The 22,850-nt window shown below is 43.2% G+C and overlaps 1 protein-coding gene, 1 long non-coding RNA gene and 1 other non-coding gene across 8 annotated transcripts in view; 1 reads left to right on the top strand and 2 right to left on the bottom strand.

Annotated features, from left to right (window-relative positions):
- The window catches only part of pard3aa (par-3 family cell polarity regulator alpha, a), a 1,126,646-nt gene that overhangs the window by 742,951 nt on the left and 360,845 nt on the right, over nt 1-22,850 (bottom strand). The gene's annotated exons all lie outside the window — the stretch shown is intronic.
- The window catches only part of LOC140424844 (uncharacterized), a 75,086-nt gene that overhangs the window by 4,183 nt on the left and 48,053 nt on the right, over nt 1-22,850 (top strand). The window lies entirely within an intron of this gene.
- On the bottom strand, nt 17,002-17,201 carry LOC140425964 (U2 spliceosomal RNA). The gene has a single exon (XR_011948104.1). It is a non-coding gene; the product is annotated as a U2 spliceosomal RNA (small nuclear RNA).

Genomic DNA, 22,850 nt, shown 5'->3' with positions numbered 1-22,850 from the left:
GTGCGCATGCGTATAGTTTTGCGCATGCGCACCGATGAGCGGGCACGCATGCGCAGTGCGGCCACATTTTTTTTTATATGGTAAAAAGGCTGCTCGCAGCCGGCATAGTTAAAAGCCGGCTGCTGCTCGCTCTGCCCGGTTCAGACATGCTCGCGAAGGTCGGCCAGTTGGTAAAAATGGGTCCCTGGAAGAAAGTTTGAAACACATTGATCTAGAGCTTTGTACATCATGGCCAGGATTCTCCAATCCCGCGGCCAAGATCTGACGCTGGCGTGTAAAGCAGCACGTACCATTCCGGCGTCAACGGTTCTCGATTGTCAGGTATTCACCCCTTCCTAGGGGCTAAGTCGACACTGGAGTGGTCTCCGCTGCTCCAGCCGGTGCTGGTCTGCGCGTGCGCGCTACGGCTAGCACGTGTTTGCGCATATGCGTGGGTTCCTGGCTCCGCACTGGCGCCCGGGCAAGATGGCGCCGCCCTACAGGGCCCAGCGCTGAGCAACTAGCCCGCCCGCCGATCAGTAGGCCTCGATCGCGGGCCAGTCCACCGTGGAGATCCCCCCCCCCCCTCCAGGATGGCCCCCGCAGACAGAACCTCCAGGTCCCACCGGGCGGGACTAGAGTGACCCATGCCGGTGGGACTCGGCCGGCATTCGGCCCGTCGAGGCCCGGAGAATCGGCGGGGAGAGAGCACTTTCAACGGCCCCCGACCGGCCCGGCGGCGACCCGCGAACGCCCGAGAATCGGTGCCAGAGAATCTCGCACCCCCCCGGAATTCTCCGACCCACCATGGGGTCGGAGAATCCCAGCCCCTGGCTCTGCAGACTTGGGCCATTTTCAACCACCAGATTAAGCAAAAATGGCTCGGTAATCGCCACAATGCAGGAATAGACCAAACCTGCACCCCATGCAACACCGAGAGTGCCTCTCACCTGATGATCAGATTCTTTTCCGCATTGGAGAGGGAGTGTCGCACCCGCAAGCGTAGTTTTTGTTTCACTATAGCTACCCACTTCGTCCAGTTCCTAACGCATGCCCTGGTCCCTCCAAGTCATATCCACAGCATTTTCAGGCAGTCTGACCTGAAGGCAAAGTGGACAAGGGATCGGTCAGCCCAGTTCCCAAAGGACATGGTATCGCTCTTGCCATGATTTACCTAGGCACCTGAGACCAGTTCAAAATGGTTGCAGATGTTAATCAGCCTGCGCACCAGCAGCAAGCGGATCAGAGCAAAAGACACGGACATGGCCTGTGCACAGGGAGCTTTTGATCGGACTGCCTCCACCACTGAGGATTGTCACTCCTCTTGTGCCCGAATACTTCCTGATGGACTCAGCAAGTGGTTTTGGATATCTTTAGAGTTGGTGCTATAAAAATGCACGGTTTTCTTTCTGATCTGTGCTATGTCTCCGCCTCTTCCTGATGTGCATACATCAGCCAGTCTCCTAAGCATCCGACAGAAACAGCCCACAGTGGCCAATTTTAGCTTTATTTATGCAGTCATCAGCAAGCTCAAAACCATTTCACAATCCAGCAAGATATTTTTGGCACCCATGGTTATTTTTCCCTTAGTACCAAACGGATTCCATTATTACTAGCTCTCAATGCTGGTGAATGAGATGGAATATGACAATCCTCCAACAATCCCTCCTATTTGACCATACCTATAGTCTCGCCACTCGCCCAAGCCCAATCTTACTTTAAAACAATGGACGCGAAACGGTTCCAAAAACACACAAAATGTCCTCAATTACCGCACCACCTGCAATAATAAAGCGGCCTCAGGTCATAGTAATCATCAGATTAAGCACTTCCAGACACAGAATGACCTGCAGCAGATGGTGCATTTCTGAATGGTGTATTCCAATGCATCACTCGAATTCACAATAGATCCCGTCAGGCTGGACTGAAGTTAATGCTGCCACTGAGGGCACAACAGAAAACGTGTATTAAAAAAATAAATTTAAACAAGTGTGAAGAATTATGTTATCTATTTCTAGTCATCGATCAGTTTAACAATGAACCAAAACCAAAATGGCAGTTACTCGCTTCAACTTTAATTCTAACAGTTATAATTTAATATCTCAGCACTATAATTATTCTGCCAGTTTTTTAATATGGCAGATGCAGAATGCATTCGTACTTGACAAAATTACAAAACCTCTTCCAATGTTCCACTATATTAGGTAAGTAATTTTTCAAATTAAATATTTCTATTAGTAACGTGCAAGTGTATAATTCTTTTCAGTGAGAATTACAACATCCAGATTAACTGACAGTTCAACCAGAAACTGTCATGTGAAAAAGAGTTATCAAAACACTGCCCCCCCCACAAAAAAAAAGTTGTTTCACATTTCAAAACAGTAACCACATTACATTTAAAACATTTTCAGAGAAGTTCACACGAATGCTTTATTGTGACGGGGTTACGTCTTTTTGTAATAAATTTAGAGTACCCAATTATTTTTTCCAATTCAGGGTCAATCCACCTGCCCTGCGCATCTTTTAGGTTGTGGGGGGTGAGACCCATGCAGGCACGTGGGGAATGTGCAAGCTCCTCGCAGGCAGTGACCCCTGGCCGGGATCGAACCAGTGCTAGCCACTGCGCCACCGTGCCACCCTGGGCCACGCCCTTTTTTGCTGGTTTGGTGGGGACGTCTATTTTGTGATCATCAATGCGAGAAGGCTTCAGGGGCATGGAATAGAACACCTGTGCCCATATTTGCATTGTACAGTGGCAAACACCAGCAGATCAAGTGTAGCACAAGTTAGGTGACACAAAAAAGGCAATCACTATTTTGATGTGTCACTGAAGCAGATATGCGGGGCAGCATGGTAGCACAGTGATTAGCACAGTCGTTTCACAGCTCCAGGGTCCCAGGTTCGACTCCCGGATTGGGTCACTGTCTGTGCGTAGTCTGCATATTCTCCTTGTATTTGCATGGGTTTCCTCCGCGTGCTCCGTCCTCCCACAGTCCACAGATTTGCGGGTTAGGTGGATTGGCCATGCTAAATTGCCCTTAGTGTCCAAAAAGGTTAAGTTGGGTTACAGGGATAGGGTGGAAGTGTGGGCTTGGGTAGGATGCTGTTTCCAAGGGCCGGTGTAGACTTGATGGGCCGAATTGCCTCCTTCAGCACTGTAAATTATATGATTCTATGATGTGCATTAAGCCCACCATCATGTTATGATATCAACAGAAAGAAGGCAAGCACTAATCTTACAGCATTGCATCAGAGCCAACTGCTCTCATACCTCAAGAATATGCTTCAATGGCCCAGAAACAGCAGGCTCCTTTTTAACTGGCCTTCCAGCTGGCACGAGTGAAAGGCTGGTCAGGTAAAAAGGGGACAGTAGAACTTGGGGACTCCAGTCATACGCTACTTACCGAGTATTGATGTTGAAGGGTCTTATAAGACCCTCTCTTCGACATGCTAGCAATATACTCCAAAGTCCACTGAAAATAAATCACCGAGTCATACAATTTACATTGATTGTTCTGCCTTCTGTGAGCAAAGCTGACACCAAAATATGGGGTTGCCAACTTACTCCAACAAGATAGGAAGTGCTCTAAACTTGCTTTATCGAGAATGTGTGCAATCAGAGAAAGGAGATCTCCGAGCTTCATTCAGATGCAGGTCTCAAAAGGTAAAAGGTGAATGACGAATAATTACAAGCGCTAATAGGATTTATCGAACGGGGCAAAACTAAAATCGAAAGCCGATTACTTTAAATTTCAGATTCTTTTTGTGATTAAAACATCTCCATTTTGTTAGCTTTGCAGATGACTTTATATGGTTGCTCAAAGGTAAAAATGGAGCAGAAAACATGAAAGGAAAAAAAAAGTCATTTATCTGATGCATTCTTGTGATGTAGAAAGCATCGGCTTATTATTTTAAATTGGATGCTTGAGCTGCTCCACAGTGATAGGTTGATTGATGTGATGCGAATGTGGAATCAAGCATCCACGAAACACCTCCTCTGAGACCACAGTTACACACATCTCAAAAGGGAATAACCTCTGAAAACACGTCTGTGAAATTCTTAATTTAAAATGAACCTGTCATTTTTACAAAGGAGGAGGGGACAAAAAAATTGCACCATCAAGACACATATTATCATTCTTTTGGAAACAAGTCAAAGTGAAAGCCCTTTCAAATAAATTAGTCACAGTAACTAACTTTGACCAAAAGCCCATTCACTGGTGCTTTTTACTTCATTTCATTTTCCAGACCTTTGCCATCAATTTCCCTCCAGGTGCCTTAGATCATAGTTCCTTTACAGCTTGAACTACAGGAGGGCTGCACTATCTACGCAAAGTACTACACATTTAGCAACCCAAAGCAATGATTTAGTATGGCTCTAAATGAATGCAGTCCCAAGAATGAGACATCCGAGAAGGAATAATCCCAGCTCTTGCAGTAATTACACACCAAGTGAGAATTTTTATCCATGTCTGCTACAGACATCTCTAACCATATGTTTTGGTCTTCATCGTTCAAATTGCGGTTTGCGGATAGCACAAGCCAAAGTCAATTTGAGCAAGGAAACATTAACTTTATAAAAATGGACTGGACATCCTCGGAGGCTTCCTTAAGATTAGGATGTAGATTCCTACCCGTAGCAGATACAATGGCGACTCCAGTTTGTCTGCACAGGAAAGAGTGACTCCATTGTCCCCTCTCACCTGACGCATTCTGAATTTTCCTGACACTGCTAATGGTCATTCATATTCCAAAATCGACTCCAACTAAAGATGTAAACCAGACATCAACTTCAGGGAAAAGCATTTGGTGATCCCATATGATATTTGCAGATGTCATGAATGATGTTATTTGCATTGCAATACATTCGCACTACTTGCATTGGCTGTTATAGAGATAAAAGGTACAGTTCTTCTCCATCTCCAAAAGGGTTTATCAAACATTTTTACGTAAAGGAATGGCCCCAGATGTTATGATAATAGCATGCACAGTGTTAACCTGCTCATTGTCCACAATGTCTAGATTTCAGTGCTGACTTAATAATCACAGGCACCCATTGAATGAAAGTGATGCTAATTCTATGGTCATTTCTGTAACATGTTAACTCCCAATCCTGAAAATCTACTCCATTTACAATGCAGTTGGCTTCTGGTTGCAAGCCTTCCCTGCTGTAAATATAATTCAAGAAAACAAAGGGAACTCTTTATCGCTGGCCGCTAGTAGTACATTTGCTTCTGAACGTGTGCCTTCACGTCCCACTCCAGAGGCTTCAGCACAAAATCCATCATGAGATTCCAGTGCAGTTCTCTCCCTTATGGATGAGATGTTAAACAGAAGCCTGTCTGCTTTGTCAATATAAAATAAATGCAATTTAAAGAAATGCAAGGGAGTTCTCCCAGTGTCCTGGTCAACACTATATTTCAACCAACGCTCAAGATAACCTTGCTATTTATGACATTACCATGGGCAAACTTTTGCCACTGTTCCGACATTTTGTAGATTTAGAACTGAGATGAGGAGGAACTACTTCTCGAGGAGGGTGGTGAATTTGTGGAACACGCTGCCCCATAGTGCAGTGGAATCCGAGTCATTACTTGGTTTCAAGAAGGAGATAGATATATTTCTGATTTTTAAAAAACAGGTTAAAGGGATATGGGGAACAAGTAGGGAGGTGGATTTGAGACGAGGTGAAGAGACTGGCGATGATTTTTTTAAAAAAATGCACAGAACAGCACAACCTGCAACAAGGTGCTGAATGCCAGAAACAAACAAGGGAGGCAGCACGAGTGCTTCCATCTACTTGTTAGTTTTAAAAAGCACGCAGGTACTGTATGGGTTTTCAGAATCAGCAGGTTGGAAAGCAAAGCTGAAACCCTTTTATCACTAAAATAGAACACACTGATTTCTCTCAGTAAATGAATGTTCAGCAGCAGACATTTCACCAACCCACCAGCTACAATTTTCTCCACTCAAGGTGCAGCTTAATTTGTAGATGCAATTCCATGAATATCAGTAACCGACCAGCATTCACTCCAGTAGCTGCTTTGCATGCCAGAATCTTGACAGCCATAGTCCAAAGGCTATTAAACCACAGGTGGCATCATAACTAAACTCTAATTTAGCGACTCCTGAGGTCCTACACACCCACTTGCATCTGGAGTCATTGGATAGCAATTTGCATTTGGAGCCTTGGCAGTCTGTCCATTCCCGTTCCCAAGTCAATTACAGAAACTCCACTGCTGACTTGTCACTGGATGGGAATCAAAAAATCCAAACATGAATATGCTATAAAAAGCAAGTCAAAGTGAGGTGCAGAATGTATAAAAATGTTGCAAATAAAACACGAAGAGGTGGCTTTTTAAAAATTCATTCATGAGGCGTGGTCATCGCATGCTGGGCCAGCATTTATTGCCCATCCCTAATTGCCCTTGAGGGGGCAGTTAAGAGTTAACCACGTTGCTGTGGGTCTGGAGTCACATTTAGGCTTGACCAGGTAAGGATGGCAAATGTCCTTCCCTAAAGGACATCAGTGTACCAGATGGGTTTTTACAATAATCAAAAATGATTTAATGGTCATCATTAGACTTTAAATCCAGATTTTTATTGAATTCAAATTTCACCATCTGCAGTGGCGGGATTTGAACCTGGATCCCCAGAGCATTACTCTGGGTCGCTGGTTTACTAGTCCAGTGACAATACCACTACGCCACCACATTCCCGCTGCCCACCTAATCTCTGCAGGGTAAAAATTGTTTTTCCATTTTAAAAGTTCACTCTACTTTTGGACACGGTTGGAGCCCATTAACCTTTGCCATATTTATAACTCTGACCACGAATTAAGAAAGCAGCAGCAAGCACCACATGTTCTCACCTTGCACAAGACGTGCAGTTGACCAGTCTGCTGAAGCACAACTTATGCCAATTTTTACAAAGGGCCAGTAGAACTTTTTAAGCTATTTTCAACTTGTCATTGAAAATAGAATTCCACACGTTTCACTCATGCGTTTGTCTCGGTGGTTTTTAAAATGTAATTTTCATGTGCTGTAGTTATGCCTTGACTATCATAAAGCAAAAATTGATAAAGGGTTACCTCAGAAGCGACTGTCAAAATGCAGTATTTTGTCTGGCTGGTTACGGATTGCGAGTTGTCTGATAAATCTGTTACAGTACCTTAATGAACAGTCAAGTTAACAATTGAGGTGAGCTATTTAAGCTGAGATTCAGACAATGTATATTAAGAGTTGCATACAAGAATAGAGCACTTTGCCAAGATACCATGGCATTGAAAAGCACTGCGTTTGTGGGTATACAATGTAAATGGAAGAACTGAATTATTACAATTTGCTCGCACTTACCAGGGTATGAAACACTTTTCAAAATATATTTTTAACAAGGTGAAGAGATGGAATTGTAATTCTCGAGGGGTTACTGCAAAAGCATAATTGATAAGAATATGAATATTATAAGCAAGCTCTTCTGACGGTGCTCGGAACAAAGCTTCATCTTCTTAGAAACTCCATTCTGCATTCTCACAAAGGAAAATTTAAAATTTAAATCATTTATGGTGACTAACAGAAGCTGACAAAATTACTGTATTTTGATCCCAGCCCTACACAGGCAAATCGCGACAATGAAGAACTGACAAGAGAAAAGAGAACATTTTTAAAAGGGGCAAAGATTTTATATCAGACTCAAAATTTACTTTTGACCCCCAATCCTAATTTCCATTTTTTTCTTGACTCGCTAAATAGGGGGACGAGAGAAGTTTATTTTTTAAAAAATGAAACCTCTCACGTCTAGTATAGCATCTGTAGTAACAATTATTTATATGAATCATTTCAGTTCTTGACAGACTAATACTGTTCAGTTATTGTCAGAAAACACATCAAATGTTCTGACAGAGCTACAGAGATGGCAGTGGAAGTGCTGTCATGAATTTAACAACAGTGGAGAAGTAAGCATTTTGGATGGATAGGGGAGCATTGGAAAGCAAAAATGCAGACGAAAGTGCAGGGTGTGCATATTTTTTTTAAATTGAGATGTATAACAATGAAAACTACAACTAAGATTTTTTTTAATTGTCTCTCTGAGATTAGGCAGGAAAATAATAATATGAAGCATTGAAGGTGCTTTTTTTTTTAAAGGAACAAAGCACTCCTCTGAAATGAGACTGAATGCTGGTAAACAAACAGTGATTGTCTCAGTACCTGGAAACTTAAATGCAAGGCATCGGAAGTGGTCCCCTGCTATCTTAGGTATTTTATGAAACCCTAATGGAACATATCAACAGTCTTCTACTAATTACTTTGACATGTCAGCAGTTAGCTCAAATTCATTATTAACATGTACAGAGTTAATGTGGTTTCAGAAAACACAATTTCACTTTACTGCACCATTCCTCCCTAATAACAGTCCCAGACACCAATTAACACCTTATCAGTACTTTAGGCGTGTGTCCAAGATTGTGCTAATGACAACAAGTCTAGAAACAGCACCATTAAAAAAAACAGGAAGGGAACTTTCAACCAGAGGAAGATGGAAATTATGTTTCAACGGTTAGATAAACCAAACAACAACAAAAAAGAGGTACAACTTCAATTTGCTTCTTTAAAAAATTAACAGTGCTTTATGGTCTTTTCCTCCAGTGAGGGAATTCAGAACAAGGAGGTATATTTTTTCAAAATTAAGAGCTAGGCTCGTTAGGAGGTGTGGAATATTTCTCACTAAGCATAGCAGAAATCTGGAACTCTTTCTCCCCCCCCCCCCATTGAGGTATGGTCTAACTCTAACTGAATGGTACAACAGGCTAAAGGACCTGACTGGCCGACATCCGTTGCTGTGCGCCTTTTAAGAAACTGAAGAAAATATGGCCATTAAGCATTCTATCTGTTGGCTTGTTTGTACTGCAGAGCCATTCCCACTGGAAGTGGTTCTGCACTTTAAGTCTAGCGGTGCTCTAAATTTGCCCCTTTCATATTGCTCAACGCAGTTGCACAGATGCTCAAAAGCACAACATTAAGCCAACTGCACATCAAAATGCTAAGCATGAACTACTGCTTGATGTTGCATTTGCAACTTGCTTCTTCTGGCTGCGGTGATGAGTTGATGCAAGTCAGCAATGTCAAAACAGCACGACAGTGCAAAAGTTGGCGCAGATCTGCAGTCTATGAACACAGCCCAGCAGTTGCCAGAATAAAATGGTCGTATATGCAGGATCTGATCCCCTCAGTAAAACATGTTGATATTTATCTCCGCCAGCAACACGACATTATAAATGCAGTATGAAAATGCTCTGTACTGAAGGCATATCCAGAAGGAGCAAATGTGTTTCAAGGGCTGCCATTAACAACTGAGCAGGGCAGGATCAACGGGCCAAGTGGTCTACTCTTGCTCCCATGTATCTCATGTTCATTTTTTGGGGGGTTTATGTAGTGTTGTGTTATGCTACTGCGTGTAGCATAAGCTGCTTCCTTGATGTAAGCTTTGACAAAGGAAGCTCCAGACTATGAAATGAGTTCAACTTGTTTATTGAACTATTAACACAGTTCTTAAATGAGTTCAACTCTCTGCTAATCTAACTGTAGTAACTCATTCTATCTTTACCAGCCTGCTCTCAGCTGGGTGTGACGCTGATCAGCCCTGATGTACTCTCTCAATGTTGGTCTGTGGAAAGAAGCAGAGCATGTGTGCCTGGTCCTTTTATATGGGTTGTGAAGTGCCCCCTTGTGGTAATGCCACCTCTGGGAGTCCTGATTACCATTGGTTGTGTCCTGTTGTAATGACCCATTGGCTGTATGTCTGCATGTCATGACATCTCTGGTGCTCCATCTAGTGGTTACTTAGTTGTAGTGTATTTACATTAACCCCTTGTGTATATACAGTGATGCATATTACCACATCCCCCCCTTTCTCGTGTTACATATTTTCTGTACTTGGTTAAAGAAAATTGAACAAAATAGGTAGATAAGTGATGACATGTACAAGTCATGATGACAGTGATGGTTATGAATTTATATGGTCGAGTGGCTTTCTTGTTTTGTTATTGAAGTGTCGATGTTGATATTGTCATTTCCTTGTGAACGCCGTCAGTGTCCCTGTGCTTAAGGAACCAAGAAGTCGTCAGGAGGTGTTCAAATGGTCAAATCGCTTTATTGTCTGATTTGCACTCTTTTTTTTCGATGCTTGTGATAGCGCTTCTTGATGTCATCTTTCATTTCTGACCTGGACTGTTGTCTGTGTTTGCAGTATTGATGCCGTATGTCAGCTGCCTTGAAAGCTGGTCTGCTTGTTTGTAGTGTAGCAAACGTGAATATGTAAGATGCGTTATCATGCCATGGCATGTCTTCACACTTGCCATTGTCTTGAGCTGTGCTGTCACAGTGTCCTGCATTTGCAGAGTTGTACCTTGTCGTACCAGTCGTCGTTGCAGTGTTGTTGGTTTTGTCATGCTTGTTGTTGATGTTGGTGCCTTTGGTATGCTTCTTATTGTTGTCTGTGTTGCTGTTTTTGCAGGTTTTGTTGTGTTTGTTGCGTTCAATGACCATTCCGAGTGGAGAATTCGAGTCCTTCATAAAGTTACTTGTGTCAGTGTCCTTTGTGGCATCTGCTGTTTCATTGAGCGTTTCGTCTTCGATTCCTCGGTGCTCCACATCTGGAGTCATGTCCGGTTCACTTGAATCATCTTTGGCTTGTTGATGCTCCCCGTCTGGAGTCCGTTCTGGTTCACCTGAATCATCTTTGATTTCTTGATGGTCCTCTGTCGGAGTCATTTCAGGTTCACTTGAATCATCTTTGGTTTCTTGATGCTCCTTGTCTGGAGTCAACATTTTCAAGATTTCATTTTCTTGTGGAGAGGCTCGAGTGGATGAGGTTTCAATTGACGTGGTCGCACTGGACTCACGAGTAGTTTCACTTGGATTGTCGAGTGCCTCTGTGCATATGAGCTGAGATCTGTCAGTCTCGCTGTGATGTTGCACATCTTGTATGGGAATTGTGATGCCTTCGTCACTTGTCTCACATACAGTGGGTAGACCTGCAGTGTCTTGTTGGTTAGATGAGCTGGGTAGACCATCAGAGTCTTTGTCGGGTGGCTCAAGTAATCTGGGTAGATTGTCATAGTCTTTCTGTTGTTCACGTGAGCGTGGCAAACTTGCATCGTCTGCTGCTGGTTGCTCAGATAAGGTGGATAGACCTTCATGGTCTTGTTCATGCATGGACTGCGCTTTGGAGTCTTGAGTTGCTCCCATTGTGGAGTCTGTCAACGAGCTCGCTGTGGAGGCTTGTATCGCTCTCTCTATGGCGTCTGGCATCGTTCCCTGTATGGAGTCGATCTGTGCACTCTCAACTGAGTCGTGCAGTGGTCTCGCTGTGGCATCTTTCATCGCTCTGTGTGGAGTCTGGGACTCCTTGTGGCGCGTGGACCACCCTGTGTGTGGAGTCGGGGTCTCTTCGTGGTGCGTGGACCACTCTCGGTGTGGAGTCGGGGACTCTTCGTGGTGTGTGGACCACTTTTCGTGTGGCATCAGGCCGCTCTCTGTGGGCTTGGTCTTCTTCGTGGATAATTGACAGGTTGCTGTCATCCAATGTATCAACGATCTGCCATGGCATCATGGTATTGGATTCATCTACCATGAGTAGAGTCGTTTTGAGCTTTTCAACTGTGGCGCTGATGCTTGTATGATCATCATATCCGAATAACTCAGCCGATTCAGAGTAGTATTCTTCGATAAACCAATTATCTTCTTGTGTTTCGGTATTGTCATTGCGCACTCTGTGTCCAAGGAAGAAATCATCGTCTGAGTAGTAGTCTTCAAGGACCAAAATCAACTCTTTGGGCGGTGCTAACTGCTTGTTGCAGGATTCTGCGGAGGTTGATTTCAACTACTAGTAGATTTATGCTGCAATTGTATAAGGTGTTGGTGAGGCCACATCTGGAGTAGTGTGTTCAGTTTTGGTCTCCTTACCTGAGAAAGGACATATTGGCACTGGAGGGAGTGCAGAGGAGATTCACTAGGTTGATCCCAGAGTTGAGGGAATTAGATTATGACGAGAGGTTGAGTAGACTGGGACTGTACTCATTGGAGTTTAGAAGGATGCGGGGGGGGGGGGGGGGGGGGGGGGGGGGGGGGGGATCTTATTGAAACATATAAAATTATGAAGGGAATAGATAGGATAGATGCGGGCAGGTTGTTTCCACTGGTCGGGGAAAGCAGAACTAGGGGGCATAGCCTCAAAATAAGGGGAAGTAGATTTAGGACCGAGTTTAGGAGGAACTTCTTCACCCAAAGGGTTGTGAATCTCTGGAATTCCTTGCCCAGTGAAGCAGTTGAGGCTCCTTCTTTAAACGTTTTTAAGAAAAAGATAGATACCTTTCTAAAGAATAAAGGGATTCGGGGATATGGTGTACGGGCCGGAGAGTGGGTTGAGTCCACAAAGATCAGACATGATCTCATTAAATGGCGGAGCAGGCTCGAGGGGCCAGATGGCCTACTCCTGTTCCTAGTTCTTATGTTCTAGAAGTTCAGGCATTGTTCTGTCTTTCGAGGTGAAAGAATGGTGTTTTGCAGCTTTAAAACGCTTCTTTTTAATTTTCGGACATTTCCCCTTTAAGTAGGCGTGGTCCAGGGCCTCTGACGTCATGATGCTCGTGACGTAAAGCGTAGGAATGGATTGCGCAGGCGCAAATTTGCTTTTCCTTTACTGTGCCCTCTTTTCGCAACTGCGCATGCACGGCTTCTCGCGCATGCGCAAAACACTGTCTTGCTGGTTCGCGTCTTCCCGTGAACTGCACATGTGCAGTCTGGGCCAGCTGGATACGCGCAAGATGGCTGCCAATCAAAATTGCCGTTTGCTTCTGTTGCAACCCTACCTCTGCCTCGTGGTGAGTATTGGCGCCAGTTTTACCGACTTCTTTTGTATTTACCTCGCAGTAGCTTTCAAATTTGTCCAGGTCTGTCTGGAATTGCATTCTGTCCTGCCCTTTGGAGTATTTAAAAGAGCGGAAGATCTCTGTTGCATGGTCACCCGCAATGGTGAGTAGAAGAGCTATCTTCTCAGCATCGACCACGCCAGTTAGGTCGGATGCTTCGATGTAAAGCTGAAATCGTTGCTTGAATGCACACCAGTTGGCACTGAGATTGCCGTGGTACCTGAGTGGATTAGGAACCGGAATCTCGATCATCGTGCCTGGGTTTGGTTGCTGGTTGTCACGGATCTTGCCGAGTTGAACTAAATAGATTGAACAGGCACTCATGTGTTATGCTCCTTCGTGTAGCATAAGCTGCTTCCTTGATGTATGTTTTGACAAAGGAAGGTCCAGACTTTGTAATGAGTTCAATGTGTTTATTGAACTATTAACACAGTTCTTAAATGAGTTCGACTCTCTGCTAATCTAACTGTAGCAACTCAGTCAATCTTTACCAGCCTGCTCTCGGCCACGTGCTGGGTGTGATGCTGCTGATCAGCCCTGATGTACTCTCTACATGTCTGTCTGTGGAAAGAGGCAGAACATGTGTGCCCTGTCTTTTTATATGGGTTGTGAAGTGCCCCCTTGTGGTAATGCCACCTCTGGGTGTCCTGATTACCCATTGGTTGTGTCCTCTTGTAATGACCCATTGGCTGTATGTCTGCATGTCATAACATCTCTGGTGCTCCCTCTAGTGGTTACTTAGTTGTAGTGTATTTACATTAACCCCTTGTGTTAACAGTGATGCATATCACCACATGTAGCTTTTTACATAGCTTTAATCTTAGGATCTTACGTTTGGTTTCACTTCCCTGCCTGCCATGACATTAGATATCAGTATTTATTGGTTTTTTTTGAGAAGTAAACAAAGTAAACAGCAACATTCGAAGATGAGTAGCACATCTAATTAGTACTTGAGATGTCAGCAGAGGTGACATGTCGCCCAAACAGGATGCTAAATTTAAACCGCTAATCCTTTGTCTGCACAAGGGACTTTCCATTATAGTCTTTTGATGAGTTTGTGCGGATTAAGAGTTAGAAAACATTTGGTTCAAACCGGCAAGGGATACAGACTTGCTTCATCATGAAGTTAAAGGTCAAATTATTTGATTTCCTTCTCCCTCTCCCCAGTTCGGGTAATGTTCTGTCTGCAGAGAAGTCAAAAGGGCACAGAATCAGAAAGGGCAGGAAAGAGAGAAAATTTGAGCGTATATTAAGGTACGTCACTAGTCACCCCTAATGCAGGAGAAACTGTTTTTTACAGAAAGTTGTTAGAATGTGAACTCGTTACCACATAGATGCTGATGTGACTAACTTAGATGGCTTGGCCAGGAAACTAGATAAACACAAGGGAGAAAAGGAACAGGAGGATGCGCTGTGGAAGTTCACGGCAATAAAGGAAGCTAACTGGAGCATGGACACCAGCGCTGATCTGCTGAACCAAATGGCCTATTTCTGAGCTGTACATTTCTGGTATGTCTGTGTTTGGATGGCATGGGAATTGTCTGTTCCCTATCCAGCAATTTATCCACAACATTCCCAGGCAGGTAAAAACTGCACTCTTGAGGAAGGCAAAGTGCAAGTCACCGGAGTTTGGAATATGACCTCAAATCGCCTAGGTCAGAGCAGACATTCATTGCGGGGCTGGCTTCAGAGTCCATAGCAGTGGGTGGAAATGGTTTGGGGTTGACAATCAGTGGTTCATGCCGAATCGGCCGCTGGCGGTGATTAAATTACCGGACATGTGCCAGTCAGTCAGGAGAATGGATTGGATGGAGGCAAGAAAACATAATAAAGGCCCTGCTTCACATTATGAGTCAGGAGGAGACCCCACTCAGTTTAACGTCAATTCAAAGGGAATTTCAACAAAATTGAAATGGTCCCCAAAAATGTCAATCTAAGTGAATAGGACTTTAGATGTAATAGATAGTTAGTTACATGCTCAGCTACTTTGTTTACTAACCTAACAAAACAGGACGTTTTTGTGTGTTTACATGAATATTTGCACATTTTTAAAAGTGCTGCAGATCCAGACGTGGTGTTCACCACAGCCTCAGGTTAATAGCAAATTTATCACTTTATCAACTTAGAACTTAATATGATGGCTATTAATGAGTGTATTGCATAACTGTCACCTTCTCAATCGGAGTCAAAAAATCTTTGATGCTTGGACTGTAGCCACCTGGGTTGGCCACTTCCCGACTTAAAATGGAGAACCGCAAAGACTACAGGGAAATTCAGCCAACACAGGCAAAAACGAGCAAGTGCAGAAATCCTGTGTATTGTGCAAAAACCAGACAGCACTGAAACCAGCAGCCATCTGCATAGAAACGAGTGATTCCCAGGCACAATTGATACAATTCAGGTGAATAAGGCCAAGCCAGACTCCTCGGCGCCAGCAGGAGCCAAGACAAAGGAAGGCCAACGGACATTTAGGGACCGTCCAGCGATCAGGGAACAACTCCAGTATTGGAGAAATTGATCCAAGTGATCGGGACACAGTCCAATCATTTAGAACCAGGTACGGGGTCCGCCCCAAAGGGCGGGAAGCCCCTGGGGACTATAAAGTAAAGCCCCCAAGTTCAAATCGGTCTTCTTGGCAGGGTCACTCAACAACGCGAATCAACCCCCGAGAGTGAACTGCCCAGCTGCCGCACCAACCAAGTACGTCTCAAGTCAACGCTCGCTACGAGATAGGTGCTCCTAGCTACCAGTCCATACCAGTTTTTGAATCCTGCAGACTCAAGACCTGAATGAAAGGCCATTTGTTCCCCTGACCTGGTGGGCCAATTCCGAAGCTAAGTATATGCCTTTTAGTGATAGAAATAGTCTAGAAAGTAGAGTTACATGCATAAGTAGTGACTTACTGTATATAATAAATGTGTTCTGATTTGAATGTTACTAATTGGTGTGTTGAGTTATTGATCAGTACTTGAACGTGAATCTCGTGGCAGTATCATAAAGATACCTGGCAACTCTAGAGCGAAGATTAAACAAACAGAGCAAATTACGAATTAAGAGCCAACCAAAAGTTAGCAACAGGACACAAAAATGTATTGATTTAAATAATGATGATAATTTAAAGCTCACAACCCATTGGAATAAATGCTTTATAGAAGTCCTTGGATTGAATTTGGCTTCATTGATAAAAGAATCACAAAATCATAAAATGGTTAATACACAGAAGGAAGCCATTCAACCCATCGTGTTCGCTATGCATGACCATCTCAACCAGCCCCACTCTCCCACGCTTTCCTTGTAATCCTGTAATATTTTCCGTTCCTATATACAGTTCCCTTTTGAAAACCGCAATTGAAGGTCAACACCACTCTGAAGCAGTTCACCCAGATCATTATTGCCTTTTGCGTAAAAAGGTTTTTCCTCATGTCGCCTCTGGTTCTTTTGTCAATCACCTTAAATCAGTTCCTTCTGGTTGTTGAACCTACCACCAATGGGAACACTTTCTCCTCATCTAATCTGCCCAGACCCATTTTATGAACACCTCCAACAAATCTCCTCTCAACTTTCTCTTCTGTGAACAGGGAAGTCCCAGTTTTTCCAAAATACCCATGTAACGGAAATCCCTCATCACTGGAATCATTTTTGTAATTCTTTTCTGCAACCTTTGTAATGTCTTCATGCCCGTTGTAAATTTTGTGAGGGCCACGAAGAATCCAGCACTAGTTGAAGGACAGAAAGAAATAACATTTATTTACAATAACATATATATATACAGCAGCAGCTCCTTGCTACTCACTCTCCTCTAGCCGGTTCCAAACTGGCCAGCTTTATTTATGCAGGGAATCTGCTCATGATTTCTCCGCCCCCCTCATTGGGGAAGCTCATACTCCCAAAGGATTGTGGGATTGCCATTAGTCCCCAGCCAGTGGTATGCAGGCAGGTTATAACAGTAAAATATGGTGCAAAGAATAGGACACAATTCTCCATCCAGTTGAGGCCACAACAATGTCTTATAAAGGTTCAACAGGACTTCCTTGCTTTTGTACTCTTGAATGGCCTAGGATCCAATGCGCCAGAATTACATTTTCTCAACCTTTTTTTATTACTTTTTCAGAGTTACAAAACCAAAGCTCAGAGTGTGGACAGGGGAAACCCCTAATCCAGCTCCTTGCCTGCTCCAAAAACCAATTCAAATTGAATCCAATTCATGGTTCTCACAAGAGACATACCAGATCTTAGCCAAAAGGCCGAGAAGCAGATACTGCACTTGATCTTAGCCAAAAGGCCGAGAAGCGATACATTTTCTCAACTTGACCTGCCACCTTCAACAAATTGGGCACTTACACCGTCTTTTAGTATTGTATCCTTTATTTTATATTGCTTCTTCTCATTCTTTATCACTCTTCTCTGCATTAAATTTCAACAGCCACGCGTTCGCTTATTCCATCAGCCTATGTCCTCCTGAATTTTATCACCACCCTCTTCACAGTTGTATCAACTGCAAATTTTGAAATTGTGCCTTGTACAGCCCCGTCTAGGTCACTGATATAAATTACGAAAAGCAGCGGGCCCTGTACCATCCACTTCCTCCCATCTGAAGAACAACCGCTCACCATTATTCTGTTCCCCGACACTCAGCCAACTGTGCATCCATGCTGCCACTGTCTCTTTCATGAGTGAGCATTGACTTTGCTGATAAACCTGTTATGTGCAACTTAAATATCTTTTATAAGCTAAGGTGCACCACAGTAACATATTACCCTTATCAAAAACCTCAGTCAGGTTAGTTATCATACATCGTGGCATATAAATCGGCAACAAAAAAAATCATGATTTGGTATATATCCGGTAAATAAGTCGACCCCCTATCTTCACCATGACATACTGTACTTGCATTAGTAGTCAACCTCAATTTTCTCAACCCACAAATGAATGTCACACTTACCAACTGCGTGCAAAGGTTCAAGCAAGCAATATGGGATGTGTTGCAAAGATTCACAGTAGTTTAAGACACAACTACACCAAGCACACCCAAGTGATAGAACATAGAAAATACAGCACAGAACAGGCCGAACCTTTGTCCTAGATTAATCATAGATTATCATTGAATTTACAGTGCAGAAGGAGGCCATTCGGCCCTTTGAGTCTGCACCGGCTCTTGGAAAGAGCACCCTACCCAAACTCAACACGTCCACCCAACACCAAAGGCAATTTGGACATTAAGGGCAATTTATCATTGGCCAATTCACCTAACCCGCACATCTTTGGACTGTGGGAGGAAACCGGAGCGCCCGGAGGAAACCCACGCAGACACGGGGAGGACGTGCAGGCTCCGCACAGACAATGACCCAAGCCGGAATCGAACCTGGGACCATGGAGCTGTGAAGCAATTGTGCTATCCACAATGCTACCGTGCTGCCCTTAAGAACAAATAAATCTACACTATATCATTTTACCGTAATCCATGTACCTATCCAATAGCTGCTTGAAGGTCCCTAATGTTTCCGACTCAACTACTTCCACAGGCAGTGCATTCCATGCCCCAAGTGATGAATGACAAAGATGGAGACTATCCACACCAGAGTGGCTTAACTTTAAACTTGGCGTATTATGAATTTTTACATCAACATCGATGGCAAAAACGATTTGCCTGAACAATCCTATGCTGACTTTCCTTAATCAATCCACACTGCTTCAAGCAATCGCTGATGTTGTCCCAGGTTAATGTTTCTAAAAGCTTTCCTTAACCACTGAGGTCAAGTCACTGGACTTATTCTTGCACTAATGTTGAAAAATGATGTAACATTTGCAATTCGCTAGTCTTCTGCCACCACCTCTGTATTAAGGAGGATTGAACTTGACTTTAATTTTAGTAAATCCAGCTTTTCTCCTACTGTTCATCAATTTTTAGGACATCCAGTTCCTCAACTACCTTTGCTTTCACCAGGACTTTGACAGCATCTTCCTTGGTAAAGGCAGATGCAAAGTATTAATTTATTACGGCACTGCCCTTCTGCCTACATTGGTAAATTCCCACATTGGTTCCTATTTTCTATCACCCAACCTTTTGTCACCCTTTCATTATTTATATGCCAGAAGACAACGTTCAGATTCACTTTTATGTTATCTGGCTATCCAATCTCATACTCTCTTCTGGTTTCTTTTCTTTAACCTTCCGTTCTGTACTTTCTGCATCAACCTGCCATTTTTCACACCACTCTTTTTCATCTTGCGTGCTTTGTAAGGAGATCTGATCTTGTTTGGCCCTCCTTTCCCCATGTGAGATCATAACTCAACTACACGCAAAGCATCTCCTCTTCAAAGGCAGCCCATTGTTCTGTCAGTTTTGCCTGCCAACATTTGATTCCAATTTCACGGAGCTAAAACCATTCTTGATCTACGGAAATTGGCCATTCCTAATTTTTCTTCACCTTTTGACATATCATATATAGAACATAGAACAATACAGCGCAGTACAGGCCCTTCGGCCCACGATGTTGCACCGAAACAAAAGCCATCTAACCTATACTATGCCATTATCATCCATATGTTTATCCAATAAACTTTTAAATGCCCTCAATGTTGGCGAGTTCACTACTGTAGCAGGTAGGGCATTCCACGGCCTCACTACTCTTTGCGTAAAGAACCTACCTCTGACCTCTGTCCTATATCTATTACCCCTCAGTTTAAAGTTATGTCCCCTCGTGCCAGCCATATCCATCCGCGGGAGAAGGCTCTCACTGTCCACCCTATCCAACCCCCTGATCATTTTGTATCCTTTCACTGTTGCTGATCAAGATACTGGAACTGCCTCCCAAATAGCAGTGGGTGTACCTACATCATATGGGCTACAGATCTTTCAACAAGGCAGGCTCATCACCACCTCCACAGTCAATTAGGGTGGGCAAGCCTTGCCAACAATGCTCAAACATCCCTTCCACCAAATTTTTTAAAAGCCTTTTGAAAAAGAAAATTAATACTTTCCAATGCACCTATGTACGCAGGTCCTGGGGTCTGAGCCAGTGAAGCAATGCACAGAATTTATAAAACAAATTCTTCTTAACATTCTATTCTGCAGTGAGTCACACAGTTCAAAGGCAGTATGGCGTTTTCTTCATTCGTGCATCTTTCGAGGGTTTTGTGCTGGTACTCAAAATACCTATTCAGAAGCAAAAGGTCTTCAGCAAATGCAGTCACAAGATGCCACGTCCTACCCATTACTGTCAATTATTTAGTCTGGAGAGATCCAGCCATTCCATAAAATCAAAAGTAGCTGGAGTTGACAATTTTGGTACATTAATAATCTACTTTTTTGACAGGCAGAGTTTGCTGAAAATCAAATATAGAGCTGGAGACATTAAATATCTACAGAGAAGATAGGAGGTCGAAAGGTTTGCTTTAAAAGGTGGTGAGATTAAGTCTCATCACCTATCCAATGTTGGCCACTTTCTCTATCCATAAAAGGGGATTTGATAATAATAAGACTCTTCATTAGTGTCACAAGTAGGCTTACATTAACACTGCAAAGAAGTTACTGTGAAAATCCCCTCGTCACCAGACTCTGGCACCTGTTCGGGTACACTGAGGGAGAATGTCCAATTCACCCAACAAGCTCGTCTTTCGGGATTTGCGGGAGGAAACTGGAGCACCCGAAGGAAACCCACGCAGACACGGAGAACGTGCAAACTGCGCACAGACAGTGACCCAAGCTGGGAATCGAACCCAGGCCGCTGGTGCTGTGAAGCAACATTGCTAACCACCTGATTAGTTCCATCCTGGCATTTCAATGTGTAGCACAATTTTTATTTCATTTTTTTTTTAAAAACGCAGAAATCTTTTCTAAGGAGGGACAATAAAGTAGCATCAGAAAGGTGAAACACCACAGATCTTCCTCTATATTGTTCTAGTCATCCAATTTAGTAAAATGATATTGGGCAACATACATCCAAGTAATTATGAACAGACTGGATTTGAAGCAATGCTAAACGCTAACGGCATTTGCTATGATCTGCACATTTACATCCAATTCTGTGAAGAAAATGCTCCCCACCATTAGTATTCGGGACTAATAATTAAGCAGTGCCTTTTTTGTACCACAATGATTCTTTCAACTAAAATCATCAATGTAACTGATATACAGACACATGACAAGAACAAGCCGTGCTGACTGGTTGGCTCAACTGAGAAGTCAGGAATGCTCGCAGAGTGAGTGATTGCTCCCTGTACATCGGAGCTATTCAGTAACTGCTGCCAAATGGGTTCAGCTTAAACCAAAATGCACTGCAATAGTCCGCATTTAACATTCAAATTCCACGTCTAGGAGGAATGTAGCCTTTGTGGCTTGGAAAGTTATGGGCAGTTAATCTAAAGGCCGAGCAGGGAAGAAATTAGATGGGAGGAGGTGGTAGATATGACCCGGCTGCATTTAAAAATATTTGGATCTGAATTGCTGGAGACCAATCTGCAGACCTTCGGAAAGCAAGGCTTATTGCATCTCTGAGAATACCGAAGAGTGTTTCATACAAATCGTTTTGGAAGTACAGTTATTATGTAGGTATAATTTGGAGGGAAAGACACTTCAGCATTCATTTTGTTGGAATACATGACCACCATATCAAGAAGGATATGACATTTACACAACTTATCATAATGTGCCTCATTCAGACAAGATGAAGTGCTGTGATTGGTTTAAACATGCCTATAATAGAAAATAATTTGGGAAAAAACAAGGGTTTGCTACAGATCCTTCCTGGAAGAAAAGAAAAGAACGGCTTGCATCTACATAGAGCCCTTCACAACCTCTGAATGCCCCAACATGCTTCACAGTTGATTAAATCAGGGCAGTTTATTTACACACAAAACAAGTAACAAGAGCAGGTACATATTTTCTGTGATGGGAAATGGACTAGCCAGCCAGCTCAATAATCCTGATGTTAAAGTGGCTATCACCAAACCAGATATGGTGATTCGTCGACAGATAATGGTACTGCGGACAATGACTAATAAAGTGAAAAATGCTTATCATGGAAATGATGTGACGCCCCACGCTACAAGTGAGTAACGTTTCCCAGGAAGGATAACCATTTTCCTTCTTGTGCATTATTTAATGCTTGAACATTAAGGATTAGCTTGTTTGTGAGGGTTGCAGTAACGCAAGGAAAATTATTGGCCTATCAAGGCTGAATACATTGCATCTTCCTTGATGTGAAAGATGAGTGTTGTTTCAGGTGTTGAGGCATGCTGCTGTACCAGGCATGCAATTATTCTGTACAACAAATGCCTATTTATCACTTGAGTGCCAGGAAATTACTATTGTTAAGGACACGGCTGCTGGTAAACTGCAAGTGTTTCCAAATCCCAGAACGGAAAGTTGAAACAATTGTCCCCAACTGTATGTTGCAAATTGATATAATGTGAGGACAGTTTGAAATTCGGAGAATGATGCCCCGGATGGTTTGTGATGATTTAAAAATAAAATGAATGTTTATTAAGCAATAAAATAAACAACAATAAAGTAAAAATCATCCGGAAAGGAATAATTTGATTAGAGATAGTCAACACGGTTTTGTGAAGGGTAGGTCGTGCCTCACAAACCTTATTGAGTTCTTTGAGAATGTGACCAAACAGGTGGATGAGGGTAAAGCAGTTGATGTGGTGTATATGGATTTCAGTAAAGCGTTTGATAAGGTTCCCCACGGTAGGCTACTGCAGAAAATACGGAGGCATGGGATTCAGGGTGATTTAGCAGTTTGGATCAGAAATTGGCTAGCTGGAAGAAGACAAAGGGTGGTGGTTGATGGGAAATGTTCAGACTGGAGTCCAGGTACTAGTGGTGTATCACAAGGATCTGTTTTGGGCCACTGCTGTTTGTCATTTTTAAAATAAATGACCTGGAGGAGGGCGTAGAAGGATGGGTGAGTAAATTTGCAGATGACACTAAAGTCGG

This window comes from Scyliorhinus torazame, chromosome 6 (assembly GCF_047496885.1).
Source record: "Scyliorhinus torazame isolate Kashiwa2021f chromosome 6, sScyTor2.1, whole genome shotgun sequence".
Classification (NCBI taxonomy): Eukaryota; Metazoa; Chordata; class Chondrichthyes; order Carcharhiniformes; family Scyliorhinidae; genus Scyliorhinus; species Scyliorhinus torazame.
This window is presented reverse-complemented; position numbering and strand designations above follow the sequence as displayed.